The sequence below is a fragment of the Jaculus jaculus genome, chromosome X, assembly GCF_020740685.1.
Source record: "Jaculus jaculus isolate mJacJac1 chromosome X, mJacJac1.mat.Y.cur, whole genome shotgun sequence".
Taxonomy (NCBI): Eukaryota; Metazoa; Chordata; class Mammalia; order Rodentia; family Dipodidae; genus Jaculus; species Jaculus jaculus.
Window position 1 is genome coordinate 128,300,292 of NC_059125.1, and position 22,666 is coordinate 128,322,957.

The 22,666-nt window shown below is 41.1% G+C and overlaps 1 pseudogene; it reads left to right on the plus strand.

The window, feature by feature from the left end:
- LOC101603278 overlaps positions 1 to 11,453 on the plus strand; it is a 105,141-nt pseudogene extending 93,688 nt beyond the window's left edge.
- The last annotated feature ends 11,213 nt before the right edge of the window (positions 11,454 to 22,666 follow it).

Consider the following 22,666-nt stretch of genomic DNA (forward strand, 5'->3'; position numbering starts at 1 on the left):
TAGGCAAACGTTTAAGGAACTAATGGAGGCTTGACAGAGTTCTTTCTGTACTCCCATCCCTAAAGCACATGTCTCTGGGGAATTAACCACTGCCTGATGCTGCTGTGTTGCTCACCCACCTGATATTTATTATCTGCAGTAATATTTGGAAACTGTGCTCTTTAGATATGATGGCTTGAATTATATGTCAGATGTCCCCTATAAACTCATGTTTCTGAATGCTTGATACCCAGCTGGTGGCAATTTGGGAGGTGAAGCCTTGCTAGAGGAATTGTGCGGTTGGGGGTAGGCTTTGGGGTTTTATAGCCACCTCCCAGTTGCCAGAGATCAGCTCACTCTGTTGCTGCTATTTTCCATCTGTTTGTGGCAGAGGCGATGCCCAGCCTCTGCTCATGCCATGTACCGTAATGGAGCTTTCACTCAATACTCTTCAGCCAAAAGAAGCCCTTTTTCCCCATCAGCTGCTTTTGGCTGAGTACTTTATCACAGCAATGGGAATCTAACTACAACAGTAGATACTGTGCAAACAATGGTGACTAAGAAGGATATGGTATTTCTCCTTTCAAAATTAAATCCAGTGAGGAAATGCAGAAGTGAGCAGATACAAAGAAGCATTAAAAAAAAAAGAAAGAAAGAAAGCCAGGGCTGGAGAGATTGCTTAGAGGTTAAGGTATTTGCTGCAAAGCCTAAGGATCCAGGTTCAATTCCCCAGTACCCATGTAATCCAGATCTTACATGTCTGGAGTTCATTTGCATTGACTATGGCCCTGGCATGCCAATTCCCTCTCTGTCTCTGTCTCTCTGTCTGTCTGTCTGTCTGTCTGTCTGTCTCTCTCTCTCTCTCTCTCTCTCACTCTCTCTCTCATAAAAAAAAAATTAAGAAAAGAGCCAGAGCTCTGCCTGAGAAGTCTAGGTATGCTGGGCCAAGGCAATGGTGTTGGTACCAAACTAAATCAATAGTCCTTAGCCACTCACATGTTAATCTTCATCCAGGTGGCCATTGTAGACTGACTTTCCTCTCATCTTGACATTTAATGCCATTACATGTACATGCAGGTTTACAAGGAGAGCAATATTTAGCAATAATAATACAGAAATAAACCATCTTGGGCATATTGTTATAAATATATGAAGGGCCTTCTAATGTCCTCACTGCAATTAAACTCTGGAGGCTTTAAATTTGTTTCCCTTCACAGTTTTCAAACCTGCGGTACTGTCTCTGCTATCAAGTACTTGCTCTCCTGTGTGGATTTTCTTCTTTTGTTGTTGTTAAAGTTGTTGTTCACTCATTTCTTTAAAAATGTTCCCCACTCCTCTCTCCCACTTTTCCTCCTTTTGTCCTGTGACCTTGCCTGAACATCCACGAGTCTATCCCTCCTTCCCAACCAGGCTGGGAAGGAGAAAACACTTATCTTGACTTGGATATTTTTCTTCTTGCCTCCTATCTGTGTCATGCTTTGGGAGTATCTTCTCACTTGGATTATACGAGATTCCTCTTTGATCTCTGAATCCTTCACTACTTCTTAATCCTCTCTTGTCTGTTATTTGAAGGAGCTTCTGTGTCTGATCTTCCATGAGTGTGAAGAACTGCTTAGATATCAATTTCCCCTAAGTAAACCTCCCAAATTATGATTTCGGTCTAAATAGACTCAATAAGTTTTAATTAAGTATTGAGTCCATTTTATCAATTCTTTGTTAAAATAGGATAAGGACACAAAATTGGAGTTCACAGGTGTGGGAGACTTCTTCTTAGCCCCAAAATCCTGCATCATATTTGACAACTAAGAAGGCACTAAAAGAGAAGGTAAAATTATTAGCTACTAAGACTTTTTCGTAATCACATGGTCCAAATCGACTGTTAGACTTTGAACAGTGAAAAAAAAAAGTGGTTTTCCTGTAAGTATGGGCTTTAATAACTCTGATGGTTTCCTTTCCTCTGGATCTAAACTGGTCTTTTCCAACTGCATGAAATACTATTTAGGCAGTATAGGGTGAAGAGGTACCCAAAAGTAAGGAGAGAAATATCTTTAATTATTCCCTTGTAGTCTCCACTTTGCTAAATATCAAAGAAGAATCTAACTTCTCGGGCTGGAGAGATGGCTTAGCGGTTAAGTGCTTGCCTGTGAAGCCTAAGGATCCCGGTTCGAGGCTTGGTTCCCCAGGTCCCACGTTAGCCAGATGCACAAGGGGGCGCACGCGTCTGGAGTTCGTTTGCAGAGGCTGGAAGCCCTGGCACGCCCATTCTCTCTCTCTCCCTCTATCTGTCGTTCTCTCTGTGCCTGTCGCTCTCAAATAAATTAATTAATTTAAAAAAAGAATCTAACTTCTCCTTATCTCTTGCCCAAAAGATTTCCATAGATTTGTTTGTTTGTTTTTCATAAAGAATATCAGTCCTTCCATAGGAAAAAAAATTCCCCTTTCCTAGAATTAAGATTCCTCAAAGGATTAAAATTGAAACTGGAATTGTGGTTGGTTAAGCTCAAATCCAAATATTTGGATTATCCTGGCAGGGTGCATGCTAACTCCTAATTCTACTCCCTTTGCAAATTTCTCTGCTTAGAAACTGGGGACATTTGAAAGTTTGGTGGATGAAAAATTTGAGAAATTTCTGTGAAACTGTTTTTTTCTTTCTGTTTGCAAAGCCAGTAAAAAGGCCAAAAAAAATAATAAAACGAATAATGCTGAATGTAGACTGTTGACTGAGTTTTGTCAGGATGACTTTTGTTCTGTGTAACATTGTTTTGAGTTTTAAAATGCTAATGATCAATGCTAGTCTAGGGGAATGAGGATTCCACCTGGAATTGCTGTGCTGGGTTTATAAGCGTCATCTCTATGAGCTCTTACTGGATTTGTGGCCATCACTTTGGACTCACCTCAAGATAATCATTGTCAAATGAGGATCCTTCTTTCCCACTCAGTATTAGACACTCCCCTACATGAGAAACACTGCCCTACGCTCAAGCTCAAAGGATGGTGGAGATAGAGATTTAAGGGCATAGCATTGGATCAGCATTGTTGACCCCTTGGAGATAATATTAGAAAATGACCTTACAGCTCAAGAGATGAGCAAGTGCAGCAATAATAAGGAAAATAGTGAAAGACTTCCCACTTGCTTAAGAACTAAAAGTCACAAAAACAACAAAGTCAGAAGAAAAAAAAAAATGAAGCCCTCCCCATCACTTCTGGCACATCAGCCTCAGCCAGTGCTCTTCCTGAGCCCAAGGTGCAGATTGTGGGGTGTAGCTCTCCACCTGCTCCCTAGAGGCCCCCTGTGTACTATAAGTTCATTGGGAAATGAAGGAGCCAAACAACCAGGTGGAGTAGGACATGGTTGAGGAACACTTCACCTGAATGGTAGGCACAAAAGTCACCTGAAGGGGGCGCTCCAGGACCTCCAGCCTCTGCAAACAAACTCCAGATTACATGGGTCCTGGGAATCGAACCTGGTCCTTTGGCTTTACAGGCAAACACGGTAACTGCTAAGCCATCTCTCCATCCTCATGCTTGGCTTCTTAATGTACCTCTTTGAGAAGGAGTCCTACTGAGAGAACCAGAAACGGGAAGAGCAGCAGCCCTTGGTCAGTGAGGATCCTGTTTGCTGCATCCGCATGGACCAGGAGTGTCAGAACAGCAACGTTTTCCTCTTTTGTTGCCTGCAGTCCCTGGCTATCCCACTGACTGTGCTGTGCCCAAGTGAGGGTGGTGCCTTCAAAGAGATGGATGAGAACAACTAGGGCCATGTGGTATATGCACCCTGTGGATCCCAGAGGTTGGCTTTGCCAACACGATGTTTATTGAGCCCATCAATGTCGTGAGGAACATCCGCCCTTGCCCGGTGGAAACTGACAGGCCACCTCTGTAAGTAGAAAGGTGAACGCCTGTATTCAGTCTCACAAAGAAAATTTCTACCCATCATTCCATGTGACATGTGCTCAGAAGGCTGGCCTGCATAGTAAGATTGAGTCAGAGAGGGAGCCTACGGGTGGCAGTACCACGTTCTCTGTCAGAAAGAGTACTTACTGTGACGTTCATACACCTCCCAGCTGTACCCGCAGGCCTCTGAACAGTTATGGAGATGTTGAAATGCAAAATGGTGTCGAAAAGACAGCTCAGGGCTGGAAAGATGGCTTAGTGGTTAAGCGCTTGCCTGTGAAGTCTAAGGACCCCAGTTCGAGGCTCGATTCCCCAGGACCCACGTTACCGGGATGCACAAGGGGGCGCACGCGTCTGGAGTTCGTTTGCAGTGGCTGGAGGCCCTGGAGCGCCCATTCTCTCTCTCTTTCTGCCTCTTTCTCTCTCTGTCTGTCACTCTCAAATAAATAAAAGAAAAAGAAAAGAAAAGACAGCTCAGTCAAAACAGTCAGGTCCACATCCCAAGGTCAGGAAAAAGAAAAAAAAAAACCCCGCTAAGAAAACACTGGCTGACATAGCAATAAAAACAGCATGGTACTGGCATAAAAACAGGAGTATAGACCAGTGGAATAGACTTGAGGACCCAGACTTTGGGTCAAGCAACTATAACTACTTGATATGCGACAAAGGCCCTAAAAATATAGGCTGGAAAAAAGACAGCATCTTCAACAAATGGTACTAGACAAACTGGATAACCACATGCAGGAAACGGAAACTTGATCCACACATTTCTCCAAGCACTAAACTCAAGTCCAAATGGATCAAAGACCTCAACATAAGACCAGAAACTCGAATACTACTGGAAGAAAATTTACGAAGTACTTTACATTATATAGGAATGGGAAAACACTGCCTGAAAAAAACCCCAGTAGCTCATGATCTTAAACAGTCACTCAACCAATGGGATCACATGAAGCTGGAGAGTTTCTTTACGACAAGTATACAATAAGCAAAGCCAATAGATTACCCACAGAATGGGAGAAAACTTTTGAGGGTTATCCAACTGACAGAGGCCTAATCTCTAGAATCTACAAAGAACTCAAAAATCTAAACAGTAAGAAGTCAAATACACCACTCACAAAATGGGGCAAAGAGCTAGCTGAACAGGCAGTTCACAGAGGAAGAAATACAAATGGCAAACACACACTTAAGAAAATGTTCACCATCCCTAATCATTAGGGAAATGCAAATTAAAACAACTATGAGATTCCACCTTACCCCAATAAGGATAGTAAACATCAAAAAATCAAATGAAAATAAATGCTGGCGAGGATATGGAGAAGTAGGAACACTCATCCACTGTTGGTGGAAATGTAGGATGGTACAACCACTTTGGAAAGCAATATGGACACTCCTAAAAACGCTGACTATAAAGATACCAACAGACCCAGTTATTCCCTTACTGGGCATCTACCCTAAAGCCTTCAAACCACAGTTTGCTCAACCATGTTTGTAGCAGCTCAATTCGTAATAGCTAAGAGCTGGAATCAACCCAGACATCTATCACTAGAAGAATGGATAACTAAGATGTGGTATATCTACACAATGGAATTCTATACATCAGTAAGAAAAAAATGACACAATGAAATTTGAGGAAAAATGGTTGAAGCTGGAACAGATCATTCTCAGTGAACTTACCCAATCACAGAAAAAAATCACCACATAGTCTCACTCATCTACAACACCTAACCTGAATCTACCCAAGATGCCTTAAATACCCAGCAAACATCTCGTGGACTAGACAATAGGATGAGTAGGGAGTGAGGGGAGGGCAATGGAGGGGGTGGGAAACACAAATCTAGACCAAAATGGCAATGGTACCATAAAATTCTACTTCCTAAAAGGCAGACCAAATGGCTGAACCTTCACCAGGCCCTTAGAGGGAACACCTGAACCACAAGACACCAGAGAGGGTATGATGAAGACTAACCTTAATCTTATACAGCTTCCCGCCCTCCCTCTCCCTCTCTCTCTCTTCTCTCTAGCTCTTGTATATTAGTTATCTTTTTCCTCCTTTTCTTAGTGGGCACTGACCTGTAACTCCCAGTACCAGAATGTGGCTATGATCCACAATGAGCTTTTGATCAGAGAGACCTACAATGTTTCCTAAAAGAAAGACAGATTTCTGTCAGAGTACTTGATGACCTAACAAAGACACCTTATGTGGTTGACACATAAAATGGAACGGCATGGCTGGAAGCTGGAAAAGAGTCAGTCCCCAGACAGTCAGCACATCTAGTGCCAGAAGGTGCTACATGGAGACGGGGGGAAAATGACCAATATCTGGCCAAGAAACTCATGGTCTAACCTACTTAGCAGCAAATAACCTGCTGTGATACCCACACAAGTGCAATAGTGGCACACAGCCATGGTGGGGAACCAACTGCTCTTGATTTGGCTAACTGATCCCCCCAGTGGTAAGGGACCCATAGCTGGAGCTGGGAAACAAGTCAGAACCATATCCAAACATAAGTCCACTGTCCATTATTAAGCTACCATCAATCATGGGCTACAAGAGGGCCTACACCTATTAAATTCTCTTTTAAAAAGTTAGGGTTATCTCGTTTGTCCTGGTGCTAACTTACTCTCCGTTGGAGAATCTGCTTCTCTTTTTCAGATAGATGCAGATCCTAAGGAGAGAGCCACCCCATCATACCTCAAAAGGGCCTTGGTTGAAACTAAGAAAAATTGGCGAAACAAGCAAGGGTGCTATTTTCCTGGTGAACTGGATACCAGCACAAGGGGGAAGGAGACCAACACCGAGAAAAATCAACGCCTACCAAATCAGAGAGCCAGAGCCTCAGAGGCCCCCAACACCTCATCACTGAAGCAGACCACAAATGAACCCAACATGGCTCAGGGAAATTTTGCGGAAGAGGGGGCGGAAAGAATGTCAGAGCCACATGTTGGGTCATGATATGCAGAGACATTTATCTTACCCATAACTGTGGGCTAACTCCACAATGCATGACCCATATACCTCAACAAGGAGGGGTCAAGGGGAGGAGGTAGGTCACAGATGAGCCTAATAATGAATGGTACCAAACTGACTGTATTTGCTGAATACAAAACTAATTAATAAAAAAAATTAAAAAAAACACTGGCTGAACCCTGTGAGGTCCTGCTAACAATGTGGGCTCCATATATTCTCCCTCAGAGATTAAATAGAATAGTGGATCAGGTACCCATTCAGCTGAAGAAGCAGTTTGTGGAGGGAGCCCACAGCAGGCTGCCTAGGGATGGTACTCCCCTGCTGGGCGGCTCCAGTCCAGCTTGTAGTTGCGGAGAAACAAACGCACAGCAGAGAAAAAATAACGAGAAGAAAGATATCAAACAGAAACTTGCAGTACTGGCAGTGGCGGAGAGGGTGCGAGCCTACTGATCATGCTACAGAACAAGTGGGAGAAACTCAAGCTATGGAGCTGCTGCTGACACCCCCCCACACACACACACACCGAAGGTGCTTCTTGGGTGGGTCCTGGAGCAGCTGCCTAAGGACCCTGCAAAGATCTTCACCCCTGCGCTGAGTTTGAAGGAGGTCGGTACCATATTATCTGGATCTCTGTAAACGTCCTATGGTCTTTGTCACGATGAGCAAACCGCTAGCAGCTCAAGGGTATGAAAACCTACATGTGAGCCGGGCGTGGTGGCACACGCCTTTAATCCCAGCACTCGGGAGGCAGAGGTAGGAGGATCGCCGAGAGTTGGAGGCCACCCTGAGACTACAGAGTGAATTCCAGGTTAGCCTGGGCTAGAGCGAGACCCTACTTCAAAAAAACAAAAAAAAAAAAAACAAAAAAAAAAACCTACAAGCGCTTGAGAAGGATTTTTATCTCATTTTAGGTAACTGCAAGGACAGCTTGGCTTACTGAGCCGTGGTGAGACTGAGATCGAGGAGGTGTTCTGACGCAAGCCTGGCCAGAGGTGGACAGCACCAGGCGCCTGCCTGAGCTGAGCAGCCACTCACAGCCTCTAGGCGGCCTTTCTCCTGGGAAGACATGGAGAGGTTGCTGGCAGGGCCATCCTGGTACACGTGAGTCTGGAAGAGCAGCTGGTAAACTGGACCTCACCTGCGCCATGAAGTCCAGCAGCTCACGGACTTAATAGGCAAACCTGCTCAAAAAAAGAAAGAAAGAAAGAAAGAAAGAAAGAAAGAAAGAAAGAAAGAAAGAAAGAAAGAAAGAAAGAAAGAAAGAAAGAAAGAAAGAAAGAAAGAAAGAAAGAAAGAAAGAAAGAAAGAAAGAAAGAGAAAGAAAAATAAATTAAAAAAAGAGAGAGAGAGATTGCAAGCCGGGCGTGGTGGCACATGCTTTTCATCCCAGCCCTTGGGAGGCAGAGGTAGCAGGATCGCCATGAGTTCAAGGCCACCCTGAGGCTACATAGTGAATTCCAAGTCAGCCTGAGCTAGAGTGAGACCCTACCTCGAAAACCAAACCAAAACAAGCAAAAAGATTGCGCTCCTCCCTAACAAGCTAAGCCAGCACCACAGTCAGTCCTCACGAGGCTTTAAAGAACACGCTGCTTTGAGTGTCTAATAATTTTATAGATCGTGCTCTTGGCACAAAGTACCACTCATTTAAGAAGATGGGATATAAATTTACAATGACAAATGTGTATTTTAAGAACGAAAATGACATTATTTGGAATGTTACTTTGTGCAAAGAGGAGAATAAATTTAGGCTGTGTGCATGACTTGCAAGTCACCAAAAACACTTCACCAGCTGATACAGAGCAAAGTTAGGCCCTTATCATCTCCAGCTCCACTGACTCCCAGCAGGTTATTTATTGTAGCAAGGGTATTCATTTGCTTTATAATGAAAAATAAGTTTGCAAAAGTATATTGATATGCATTTTTTATTAAGTAGAAACTTTATATGACACATCATGTGTTCGTACCATTATTTCCTGCTCCCTGCTCCCATTTTTCTGAGGGCTCTCCTCAGTAGGATTGCTGGAATTCCCCCTGGAGTTCTGGGTTATGAGATGAGAGCATCAGTTAGTAATTGTAAGGGGGGACAATGCCTCTGGACTTCCCCCCTCCAATTGCTAGCTCTTACAATCTTTCCAGTCCCTCTTCTGCAAAATTCCCTTAGCCATGGGGGAGTGTGTTTGAAGTCTACTTTAGGGTTGAGGTCTCAGCAGCTGCTGGATTTCTGCTTTTGTGTGTTTTGAGTATCCTCAGTGTCTGTCTCCACTGATTGACAGGCTCACATTTGAAGCAGCACTCATGTTCAACTCGTCAATTCCTCTGTGGTTTCACCTGGACCCAGGCTGATGTGCTAGCCATGGTTTATCTCCTCAGTTCTCACTTCCTTCTGGAAAAAAAAAAAAAAAAAACATTCTCCAAAGGAGACTGAGGTCAACACAGGTTAAATGGAATAAGCATTGTTAATTAAGAGAGATTTTGATGGGGGTAGCCTCTCTTTTGGCTAAAGACTAGTGGGAGCTTCTCATTGGAGTCTGTGGTGGTTTGATTCAGGTGTCCCTCATAAACTTAGGTGTTCTGAATACTAGGTTCCCAGCTGGTAGGGATTTGGGAAATAACCTGCCTCCTGAAGGAAGTGTATTGTTGGGGGCATGCTTATGGGTATTATAGCCAGTGTCTGGCACACTCTCCTGTTGCTATTGTCCACCTTATGTTGGCCAGGAGGTGATGTTCACCCTCTGCACATGTCATCATTTTCCCTGCCATCATGGAGCATCCCCTTGAATCTACAAGCCAAAACAAACCTTTTTTTCCCCAAAAGCTGTTCTTGGTTGGGTGGTTTCTGCCAGCAATGTGAACCGAACTGCAATAGTAATGCTGGTACTGAGCGGTGGTGTTATTTGCTGCTGGACACCTGACAGTGTGGCTTTGGCCTTTTGGAGATGATTTTCATGAGGAATATGGAAGGATTTGAAGACTTGACCTAAGAGATGCCTTGCAGTGCTGTGGATATGGCTTGATGGACTGTGAGAAAGAACTTATGCAAGGACTGGACTAGAAGCAGTCTGTGTGACAGGCTTGCTGTTATGGCTGTGTCCTGAGAACTTGTGCGGGGCTGTATTGCATAGAAATGGACTGGTGTGAGCAGAGGGATATGGCACAGAAAAAAAAAATGAAATCTTTGGCCCTAAACTGCAGGCCATTCACCTGTAACTGAAAGATTAAAACCATTGAAATTAGGCCAGCTGACCTGCACTGGGACAACAGAAAGACTCTTTTAAAGGGGCCTGAATACTCAAGGAGTGTCCTGTTCTTCAAAGTCTACTTTATCCCCCCCCCCCCGGATTAACAAATTGGCACCCTACCTGGTATTATGGAGTATAATAAATGCAGGAAAAAGAGGGTCATTAAATTTGCAACACAGTCTTGTGTTTTGGAAATGGCCATAGGCAGTGTGAAGCAGGTTTGCTGGATGACTGCATGGAGACCCAATGGAGTCATGAGGATAAACCATGGGCTGCAGTGGAGACCCATTGGAGATCCCAGGACCACGAGATGGCTGCCAAGGAGAGCTGCTGGCCCTGGATGAAGTTTTTCAGGACTCTGAGTAGCCTAGCTGGAAGGATGGAATTGGAACTCTAGAGACGTCTTGCTGGTTAGAATTATCAGACTTGAAGAATTGTCACTGACTAGAACTGTAGAAAGGTTCCTCTTTTTCTACATCCTCACCAGCATTTATTGTCATTTGTTTTCTTGATAATTGCCATTCTGACAAATAACATGGAATCTCAAAGTACTTTTAATTTGAATTTTCTTGGTGGCTGAGGATGTAGAGCGTGTTTTTAGATATTTATAGGACACATGTATTTCTTCTTTTGAGAACTCGCTACTCAGTTCCATATCCCATTTTTAATTGGGTTGTTTTCTTATTATTTGAGGTTTTTTTTTAGTCCATTGCATCTCATGGATATTAATCCTCTGTCAGATGTATATCTGGCAAAGATTTTCTCCCATTCTGTAGCATGCTTCTTTGCTCTATTCACAGTGTCCTTCAATGTGCAAAAACTTTAATTTCATGAAGTCCCAATGGTTGATTAGTGGTTTTACTTCCTAGTAAAACCAAGTGAAGAAATCTAAGCTTGAGGCTAAGTTATCATATGTTTTTTTAAGTTTTTGGTGTTTTGAATTACTTTTTTCTTTTTAATAATTTTTAAAATAAACATAAAAATAAAGACTTGAATTATGACATTTTCCCATATGTATATTATGTACTTTGCTCATATTCATTCCTCCACTGTTTCTACTTAATACCCCTTCCTCCCCTTGAATAATTCCCCTTTCTGCTAAGTGTATATTGGGAAGAAACAAAAAGATTTCAATTAACTTTAAACTTTGGGTAAATTGCATCTTCTACTCATTCTATAGGCAAGAAAGAAACATGGTTTATGCAAGCACCAGATTTGCTTTCTCGGCTTCCTTGTTGTTTCAGGTAGAACAAGCTTTTGGAAACATGGTCTTTGGGGGACCCCTGGCAATGTTTCCTAGTGATTCCTTTCCATCATCTGTCCTTCTGCCCATTAGCAATAGCGCTCCAGTTACCCAGGGATGCTCATAACCTCTGGTGCAGAAGGAGACTGGAGTGCGTTGGCAAGCAGCTGTCAGTACATCTGTGTGTGAATTGGTTTCAGTGAAGGAAACCTGAACTTTTGACATGATGGGTGCTAATTCCTGCTAACTGCTCACACCTCATAATTAGATTGCAGAAATTTTACCACAGGGTAAGGGGATACAAAAACTGGCAGATATCTTTAAATACAGCCTCCTCTGAAGCCTCTGAGTTTAGAAACTATGAGATAAGAGGGAAGGTTCTAGACCTTAGTTCCATCAGGGATCCACAAGGCACAGAAGGTCATAAAGGAATTCTGTTTGAGTAGAGGCTACAAAACCTGTGCATACCCAAGGAACTGCTGCTTGCTGTAGCCTGAAGGACATGAGTGGTTCCAATTAACAATATTCAAAATGTAAAAGTAAAGAGTGTTCAGAGTACTAGCTATAATTTGAAGAATAGTCACATATCAGCTATTTCCAGACAGCAGTTGGCTTTATGACTCAGGTTGCATTGTAGCACAATCATTCCATTCACTTCTGGGTGTTCATTTTGTTGGCATGTGTGCATGCTCACACATGTATGTATATATGTGGAGTATGTATGGTATGGCATGTGATACGATCTGTGTGTGGATATGCTGAGACCAGAAGAGAATGTCAAGTATTTTCCTGAAATGTTCATCTGTATTTCCATTGAAACAGAGTTTTTCACTTAACCACTTTTGGTCAGTGATCCCCAGAAATTCTCCAGTCTCTACCCACACACATAGGACTGGGGTCACAGAAATGCATGGCCTTACCCAACTTTTTACATGGGTGCTAGGGACTCTAACTTCAGTAGTCTCAGGATATCTTAGGCCTTCATGTTTGCATAACAAACACTTGTCCACTGAGCCATCTCTCCAACCCATTTCTAATTTTTTTTCTATGTCACTTTTTTTTTACATTTACTCAAAAAGAATTAATGGCAGGCTAAGACATTTAATTCTTCACTTATACTCCAGCCACCTTATCTTTTGGTCTTTCTCAGATTGTAGACCTGTGACTCCATTTCTAATGCCCTTCATTTCTCTTACATTTGCTTAGTGTTATCTGCCTATTCCAGACTTGTTACCAATTGTCTGCCAGAGGAAATGAGAGGAGCTATGTCTGGAAGTAGTAATTTGGCTTCATGATTGCATATCATATCCCAAATAAAGAATAATACAGTAAACTTCAAATTTTAGTATTTAGTATCTATAAGCAAATTTCTCCAAACATTGATTAATCAGTTTTATATTGGAAGAATGTCTCCAGTATCATGCCCACAGCCCAGTATTTTTTTTTACATCTTTAATGACTTCAACAAAAAGCCTGAAGGCAGATTTGTCAAATTTTTGATAACACAAATAAAGCAAGATGGGATAGGTAAAATTTTTGAATATCTGAATTAGTATTTAAAAATAACACAATGTACTGGAACTCTGAGTCAAGCTGAATAAGATGGAGCATTGCTGGTCAAAGAGTAAAGCTGAGTCTTGAGGTTAAAAGAAAATCAATTGTACAGTTACAGGAAGCAGAGTAAACAACTTGAAAGATGTTCATGTCAAAAAACAATCAGTGCTGGGTGTGGTGTCATTGCCTTTAATCCCAGCACTTGGGAGGCAGAAGTAGGAGGATCACCATGAGTTTGAGGCCACCCTGAGACTCCATAGTGAATTCCAGGTCAGCCTGAGCTACAGTGAGACCCTACTTCAAAAACCTGGAAAAAAAAAATCAGTGTTGGGCTGGAGGGATTGCTTAATGGTTAAGGCATTTGCCTGCAAAGCCAAAGGACCTAGGTTTGGTTCCCTAGGACCCATGTTAGCCAAATGCACAAGAGGGTTCACATGTCTGGAGTTTATTTTCAGTGGCTGGAGTCCCTGGCACACCAATTTTCTTTCTCTCTTTCCCTCTTTCTCTGTCAAATAAATAAAAATAAAATATTTTTAAAAGATCAGTGTTAGTTGCCTTTGTTCACTGAAAAATATATTATGAAGAATAGCTGTCTATCCTAGATGACTTACCACAAGAATATTGTCACAGTCCATATTAGTAGATCTGGGTTTGTGGTTGAAGTGTTTTGAAAGTCTGTCATCTGAGATGAGATAGGACTAACCACAGCATGCTTAATATAGAGAACAGCTTTCTCACTGTGATTTTTATGTCATAATAAGTTTTCATGATAATCCCAAATCCCACAAAGAGATTGAGATGTTTCTTTCCTAGGACACAAGATTTTCACGATTGAAACCATGAAAATCCTAGACAAACACAAGTGTTGTTCACACCACACTATGTTTCAGCCACAGTTATCTCCAGTCTGCTTAGCACATAGTTCATGTGCCTTGCCTTCAGATCTGAGGGCTTACTCTGCCTAGGACTTTCTTCTCCTGTATTTTTGCATGAATATTTTCTTTTGGTGTGGTCATCTGAATCAGATGTCCCTCAGAAACTCATGTGTTTTCAGTAATTGGAACCCAGCTGGGGCCAATTTGGGAGATGGAGCCTTGCTGTAGGAGGTGTGTTGCTGGGAGCAGGCTCTGGGGTGTTTTCACGCAGTTTCTCCATTATCTCATTCTCTTGCTGCATTCTGCTAAGTGCTGTAGCAAGAGGTAATATCCACCATCTGCTCTACCATCCTTTCCTTGACATCATGAAGCTTATACTCAAGACTGTAAGCCAAAAAAAAAAAACCTTTCCTCCCATTGGCTGCTTTTGGTTGGGTGTTATGTCCCAGCAATGTGAAGGTAACTACAGCATTTAGTCTCAACTCAAATGTATCTCTCCTTGAAACTAGGCATCAGTAATAACAAGTTTGTTCTATTACACTCTTTCTTATCAGCCATTTTTATTTTCTTCATATAAATTGTTACTTTCTAAATTATGATTCTTATTATTGACCTAGCCCATTAGAATTTAAGTGAAATAAAAGAGGTATATACATATTGGCTAAACAGAAATGGACATATAGAAAGAGCTCAGTAAGTATTTCTTTTTACTAAGTTGGTAGGTGGATGAATGGATGATACTACATGATCATAAAGCCTTGATTGAATTCTCTGGCATATATGCCAAAATATTCTGATAAAAGGATCATGGAATAAGGAAAATCGACATACCTATAAACTTTCAGATGAAAATACACAGGTCAGTATATTGTGTCAATAGGTCTAGTAAACTCCCATTACAACATACGAAAGCTGTTGTCAATTGGACCTTAGACTTATATAAGTAGTATCCATACCCAAGAGATTTGATTTGGGGCTATTCATGTGTTCTGTGCTGTGCTCTTTAAGTGAAAAGGTCATCTTAAAGTTTTTGATCTTAAAGTTCTGGAGACTTGCACAGTGGTCAAACTACCACCAGAGACTTTAAGAAGTTAAAAGTTGAAAGATGGGCTGGAGGGCTGGCTTAGCAGTTAAGGCATTTGCCTGCAAAGCCAAAGGACCCTGGTTCAATTCCCAGGACCCATGATAGCCAGATGCACACAAAGGGGCTCATGCATATGGAGTTTGTTTGCAGTGGCTGGAGGCCCTGGTGCGCCTATTCTCTCTCTCTCTCTCTTTCTCTCTCTCTCCCCCTTGTTCTCTGTCAAATAATTAAGTAAAATATTTAAAAAAAATTGAAAGACATAGGAAAAATATCTAAGACCTCACAGCCTATTTCCATTTTGGAAATATTGTCCACAGAGTTTCTTTCTATTAGGAACTTCCAAATTATGTGTGATTATTTTCTTCCAAGATTCGGGTCAGTTCCATCATAATTAAGTTCATAGCATCATTTCTCCTCTGAGATGCTTTGGCCTACTGAAAACTGAAATTGTCATCAAGGTAAATCCCAAGATTATCAGATTCCCTGCTTTTAGCAGAATGAGACTTCCATCAATTGCCTGGAGAGCTGAAGCCTTCCCTCCCCACAGTAGCTGGCATCTATGCCAGTTCTGTAATTTTCATTAAGGAAGCATTAGCCATGTCCTCTGACAAATATTTCCTTGATGTCACTACAATTTCTCCCAATTTGGATTCCCCTGCAATTGTTCACCATCTTACCTTAATATCTTGAAATTTTTCATGGAGATTTAGTTTGTTTGGAACATACTGGGAGAGAAGGGATAGCATCACTCACCTTGTGCAGACAGATAGAATGAATGACCACAAATCACGGTGTGAAGTGACTGGCTGGAAACCCTCCTCTTCTGCTGCCTTTCAACAAAGCCCTGCTCTATTAATCAGCATACCTTTTGTAATGAGAAAATAAGTTTTAAAATTTCTGGGGTTAGGGAGATTGCTCAGTGGTTAAAGGTCTTGCTTGTAAAGCCTGAGAGCCTGGGTTCGATTGCCTAGTATAACATAAAGTCAGATGCATGAAGTGATGCATACATATGGAATTTGTTTGTAGTGGCAAGAGGCCCCAGTTCACCCATTCTCCTGCTCTCCTTCCAAATATATAAATAGAAATATTTTTTAAAGATTTAAAATTTTAAGTGGGTTTTTTGTTATTTGTGTTTTATTTTTCATTTTTTAAATTTTTATTTGTTAGAGACAGAGGGAGAGAGAAAGAGAGAAAGAGAATGGGCAAGGGTTTCTAGCCACTGGAAATGAACTCCAGACACAGGTGCCACTTTGTGCATCTGGCTTACGTGGGACTTGGAGAATCAGACCTGGGTCCTTAGTCTTCGCAGGCAAGTGCCTTAACTGCTAAGCCATATCTCCGGCCCAAGATTTTAAATTTCTGGAAATATGTTATTCCAAGTCATATGGCCAAAAGGTTAGTGTGACTAAGGGCCTAGCATCATAATACCTTAATGGAGGAATACATGTAGTCAGAGTGACATCAGGAGCCTTTAAGTTTAATAATCCAACAAAGCATCATAGTCGCAATAATTTTTCTGCCTGGTCCATGACACAAGGGTATATGTTCCTTTGGTACACATCACAAGTTTTTACATGGACTGAGGACATGACTCAGCAATTAAAGCAGAGGTTTGATTCTCCAATGTCCAGGTAAAGCCATGTGCACAAAGTGGCACATGCATCTGGAAGTCATTTGCAGTTGCAAGAGGCCCTGGCATGCCCATGTTTGGAAATCTCTTGCTTCTCTCTCTCTGCAAATAAATAAATTAAATATAAAAGATTATTTACAAAAGAGTTTTTATGGCAAAAATATTTTTACTTTTAAAATTTCCTCTTTTTAAAAAGAAAATACCTGATAAAATAGGAACAGCTCAAATTTGAAATTCAAATTCAAGATCTTAGGCTCCTAAGGTATACACTTAGTATGCTTTCTATTAAATGAGATTTAAAGTCCTTCAAGTTAAAAAAAAATTCTTATAAACTCGATTGGATTTACATTCATACTTGGGAAAGAACCTGGTTAATTAACATAGTATATCACAGGATCCCAGGTGACACTGAAGTTATTTTACAATCACACTATGAAGTACATGTGGGTCTCTAGAAATCTTTCATTTTCATTCTTCATTGCAACAAGTTGAACATTCAACCTGTTCAAAGGAATGAAGGTGAATGACTGAAACACTGCCTAGTCAGAAGTCTCTTTTTGATGAACTTGCCCTTATTCCTCTCCACCATGTAAATGCCAGAATCATGGCTATAAGAAACAGTCACTGAAAGTCTCATTAGCCAAGTTAGGAATATGAACTTTATTTAATGAGCTGAACATAGCAGATGTCTCCTGCTTCATTTTCTCCCTCCCTGTTGGCACTGAAAGATTTAACTGCAAAGTACAGACATTCCATAAATCTATAAGTAGAAATTGTCAAGATCATCAATTCTTTTTTATATGTTTTTTCTTTTTTATTTATTTATTTGAGAGAGCAAGAGAGAAAGAGACAGAAAGAGAGAAAGTAGGTCCTGGGGAATCAAACTAAAGTCCTTTGGCTTTGCAGGCAAACACCTTAACTGTTAAGCCATATATCCAGCCTGAGATGATCAATTCTTAATCCACCATGAAATGACCTTATTTTCAAAACTCACTCTTAGACTTGAATTGTGACTTCTTTTAATTCTACTGAAGTAATTGTAATCTGTAAATTGATTGACTCTAATTTGGCAAGTACCAATAGGATATAAAAAATTTATTTTTATTTATTTATTTGAGAGCAACAGAGAGAGAAAGAAGCAGAGAGAGAGAGAGAGAGAGAGAGAGAATGGGTATCCCAGGGCCTCCAGCCACTGCAAACGAACTCCAGACACATGCGCCCCCTTGTGCATCTGGCTGAAGTGGGTTCTGGGGAATCAGGCCTTGAACAGGGGTCTTTAGCCTTCACAGGCAAGCACTTAACTGCTAAGCCATATCTCTAGCCCAAGCACTAATATTTTAAAAGAATCTCCAATGCCTGGGGTGGTGGCCCATGCCTTTAATCCCAGCACTCGGGAGTCAGAGGTAGGAGGATTGCCGTGAGTTCAAGGCCACCCTGAGATTCCATAGTGAATTCCAGGTCAGCCTGGGCTAGAGTGAGACCCTACCTCAAAAAAAAAGAAGAATCTTCATATAATCATAAAGGACATAGCCTCAATTCATTTTTATGTGGCTGGGAACAAAATAGCAGAATTTTGGACACTCCAAGAAGAAATATTATTTTAATATTTGTATAGGCAAAGAAAAATACATATCATGAAGTAGCATCTAGATTATTATTATGTATGCTGGAAAATGATTTTATTGGTTTTTTGGGACACCAACCTTTTGTGATAGCCTTATTACAAGCCACCTCTGTGTAAATAAAAGAAAAAGATATTCAAACAAGTAGAAATAAATGTGCATGATTCATCAGCACAGTTAACTCAACATTTTCCAGCCTTAGAACCACAACTGATAGGAAGATTTATTACCACAGCTGCCTGTGTTAAACTTCTTTCCCTCGCAGTTAAAGGAATCAAATTTCTTCTTGGAGATTAGTCATTTGTGGGGGTGTCGCCAACTGCAAAATGCTTCTGTTATGAATGAGGCACCCTTCTCTACCGCTGTCCTCCAGCCCAGGAGTCAGTGAGTAATTTCCATCTCTTTAATGTGCCTTTCCCGCCTACCATCAGGAACAAATTTTAATGACTTACGCAGGCAAACTTTCTTTAGTTGTTACTCAAACCTAAAACTTCAGCTTGTGCTGGTAGTGGGAAAAACTCACAGGGAAAGGTGTGGTGAAAGGACATTTGGCACATGTTTATAAGAATGAACTCCAAGCTAAAGGAAAGGTATACATGGTGAGTGAAAGCAGCAGACAAGCTAAGATATCTTGGGTGGCTACAAATGTGCCAAGGCCTGCTACTAGAATCTTCTTTTATTCTCCAAATAAATCAGACACTTGAAAACATCAAGAATGCCAGGGAATGTAGAGATGATTCCTGTTTTCTGCTACATACTTTATTGAAATTATCTTATCTCATACTTAGAGTCATACTGCAAGAAGCAAATGACCTTCTCATTTCGCATATGAGGAAAGTAACTTTCTCAAGACAATGCAGTTCATTAGGGCCTAAAAGTATTTGGGCTAAGATCCAGCTGGATCCTTGCTTGCTTTCCATATTTCAACAGTCTGGCTTGAGCGTGAAGAATTACTCAACTACACACAGCACTGATGTCAGTATCCAGTTTGGAGAGACTGACGCTGTATCTAAATAAGAAAATCCGAAAGCCAAAAGAGACTTCACTGGGTCATCTTTCTGTTGCAAAATTGGTTAAATTCTGTCTTTTCTTTTTTACACTTTTGGAAACATGCATTTAGAATTCACTTGTTGCTCTTCACAATTTTTGATTACTGTTGCTTTAATGGGATCTTGCATCTGGTAGGGTTTGTTTTTTTTCTATCACCCTTTATGCTTTTGTTTCAAACCATATGAAGATGGTAGGACCTGCACACGTTACATTTCTGTCAATTGAAAATAGCTGGAAGAAAATGGAATAGAGAGGAAGATTTCAATAAATCCACCAGTTGCTTGGTCATGTCAATGTGGGTAGCACTGTTTTGCCATTGAATTGGCTCGTTGCTTTTACCTATATATGTACTTTCTAATTTATAATCTATTCAGATGGTTCTATAAGACATATAAGAACAATGATCAAAAGATTGAATAGTAGGGCTGGAGAGATGGCTTAGTGGTTAAGCGCTTGCCTGTGAAGCCTAAGGATCCCAGTTCGAGGCTCGATTCCCCAAGACCCACGTTAGCCAGATGCACAAGGGGGCGCACGCGTCTGGAGTTCGTTTGCAGTGGCTGAAGACCCTGGCGTGCCCATTCTCTCTATCTGCCTCTTTCTCTCTGTCTGTCGTTCTCAGATAAATAAATAAATAAAGATTGAATAATAAAGAACTTTCAAGCATTCACAATGAGATCCTTGAGTTTAAATTATAAAGTTGTTTAAATTTATAAATCAACTTAAAGCTGGCAAAACACATTTTGGTGGGGAGGTGGAGTATATTTGATTCTTTTGCTTTAAGGGGGAAGTCAACCATCTAGCTAAGCCCCTTTATGGGAGTGATTATGTTTGAATTATTATTAATGATTGTCTTTCTTGATCATATGCAAATACCTGGGCTCTAACAGTGCAAAAAAAAAATCAGCCTTTAATAGTCATGTAAGTTTGTATAAGACAAAAGGCAAGGAGAAGATACATTTCCACCATTAAATACTTGAACTGCTGAGACTAACTGGGTATAACAAATGACAGAAAATAATTAATTAGGGCAACAGAGCATGAAGCAGCAAGCCACTGAGATGATCTTCTAATTTCCTCATGTAGATGACATTATGGTTTTGTCCTCCTTTCATGGCAATTGAGCAAATGGGCAGTCTCTGAGGTGATGGGATTCATTTTCCCAATACCTTCAAATTACAGCTGCCTTTTTGTGACTGCTATTTTTTCCACCTGGTCACAGTGGTTAGGAACGGCTTTATTGTTATTGTAATTAGATGGGATTCTTAACTTCATATGCTTATGGATATTTTTCCTTAGTAATCTACCCATTCCTACTATTTGTTATTTCACTAGCTGGGAGCCATATGTACTGACCAATGCTTCTAAACCTTCTCTACCACCCCCTCTACCAGCTGTCAGGCCCAGATGACTACATCTTTCCTTCTAGGGATTAATGTCTTCTTCTTGCTGTCATGGTTTATGCCTGATTTGTTCCAGCCCCCAGTCCCCTGTGTTACACACTCATTATGAATAATCAGGTTTGTATACAGTTTGGCCTTGGGAACCTGGACCAGTGCCTTCTCAGTAGAATCACACCAATCATTGCAATTCCTGCCCATTTTTTGTGGGCACAATATCATCAAGCATTTTACTGATGAGGCACAGGCCCTGCTAAGACTTATCAGCTCAAACACTCCTGTCCCTGTGATTCTGGGTCTGATTCTGAACACGTACCAGCCTCTGCCTATTTTTATTCTCATTTCTCTCCTCTGCATTGTGGTTGCCCTGCCAAGGATCTGTTCTATGGAGGCCAGACTCATAGCTTTCTCCACTGGTGGAACCCACCTAACTCTGATCACCCAGTTACATGCATGTGGAACCTCAAAAAATTACCAGAGGAGGACAGGTTTTCTCAGACATGGAGCAGTTCCTTTCCTGTCAAATCTCCTTGTTTATGCCCTGAGAGTTAAACATGCAAAGGTTGCACTTAGGAAGTTAAACAATGGAAATGAAAACTCCTAATGGTGTTCTTCAACTCCCATGATGCTCAAGAGGGAAATAAAACTGGACCAGTTGTGTCAATTTGTGTTTTTATAAAGACGGTAAGGGCAAAAAAAAAAAAAAAAAAAAAGTAGGAACTCTCTCCATGCTCAGAACTAGCCATCTGTTAACAAGTTGACCGAGTCCAAAGCCATGAATGTACCTAAAGCAGTTCCAGAGAGAATAACCGAAGTAGGTATGTGAAGATGGACACAGTAGTCATAGTAACCCATCAGGAAGAGTTTTTTTTGGTGTATAAGCCACAGTATCTTTTTTTATACCATTTTTTTCTTTATTAGTTATGTACATACTCAGTGCATAAACAGCGCATGTTGGTACCATCCTTACCCTCCTCCATGTCCTCCCCCCTCCAAAGGGACCCTCCTCATTGTGGATGCCAGTTATCCCCATGGGGACTGTGAGTCATGCATTATGGGCGTAGCCATCAGTTATGGGGAAGAGGCAATGTCTCTGTGCATAATGTCCCAACTTTTGGCTCGAACAGTCTTTCTGCCTCCTCTTCCGTGAATTTCCCTGAGCCATGTTGGGTTTATTCTAGGTCTGCTTCAGTGATGAGGTCTTGGAAGCCTCTGTGTCTCTGGATCTCTAGTTTGGTAGGAGTGGAGTGTTCTCTGTGTCTATCTCCTTCACCTTTGTGCTGATGCCAGGTTCACCAAGAAAGCAGCAGTCTTGTTCATTTCCCTAATCAGTCTACGGTTTCAGCTGGGGTCCTGGGCTGAATCTCTCCTCAGGTTCTATGTCCATCTGAAAAAGAGAAGCAGATTCTTCAGTGGAGAGTGAAGTCAGCACCAGATAAATGGGATAACCATTATTAGTTTAGAGAGAATTTAGTAGGTGTAGGCCCTCTGGTAGCCCAAAATTTGTAGGAGCTTGATATTGGAGAGCAAACTCATATTTTGGATATGATTCTGACCTGTTTCCTAGTTCCAGCTATGAGTTCCATTCCACTGAGTAGATCTGTTAGCCAACCCAAAAGCAGTTAGTTACCCATCATTGCTGTGTTGCACTTGAGTGAGTATCACATCAGGTTGTTTGCTGCTGAGTAGCTTAGACCATGAGTTGCTTAAGCCACAGTATATTTAAGGTGCAAATGTTTTGTAATCAAAACATCTCCATACATGCCACACAAGGTAGATAAAATTTAACAGAAGACTGTGATTATACACAATAGCATTTGTTCATCATAACATTTTATAGGCATCTGCTCTGATTTGAGCCTAAAGAACTAATGGCCCCTGGATTCCCATCTTTAGGTGACAATATTTCATGGTCAGAAGTATCTGCTGTACATAAGGCAATTTATCCTTAAACAGATGGTTTTCAATAAATAATTCTAGTGCATACTAGAATTTCCTATCTTAAGGTTGTTTACATATTATAAATATTAATAAGTGCTCTCTCAACCAACATTGTTTTTCAAATATGAAATTTCCACAATATCGATTTCTTCTAAAAATTTCTAAACTGAAGTTCCTATTCCTCTGC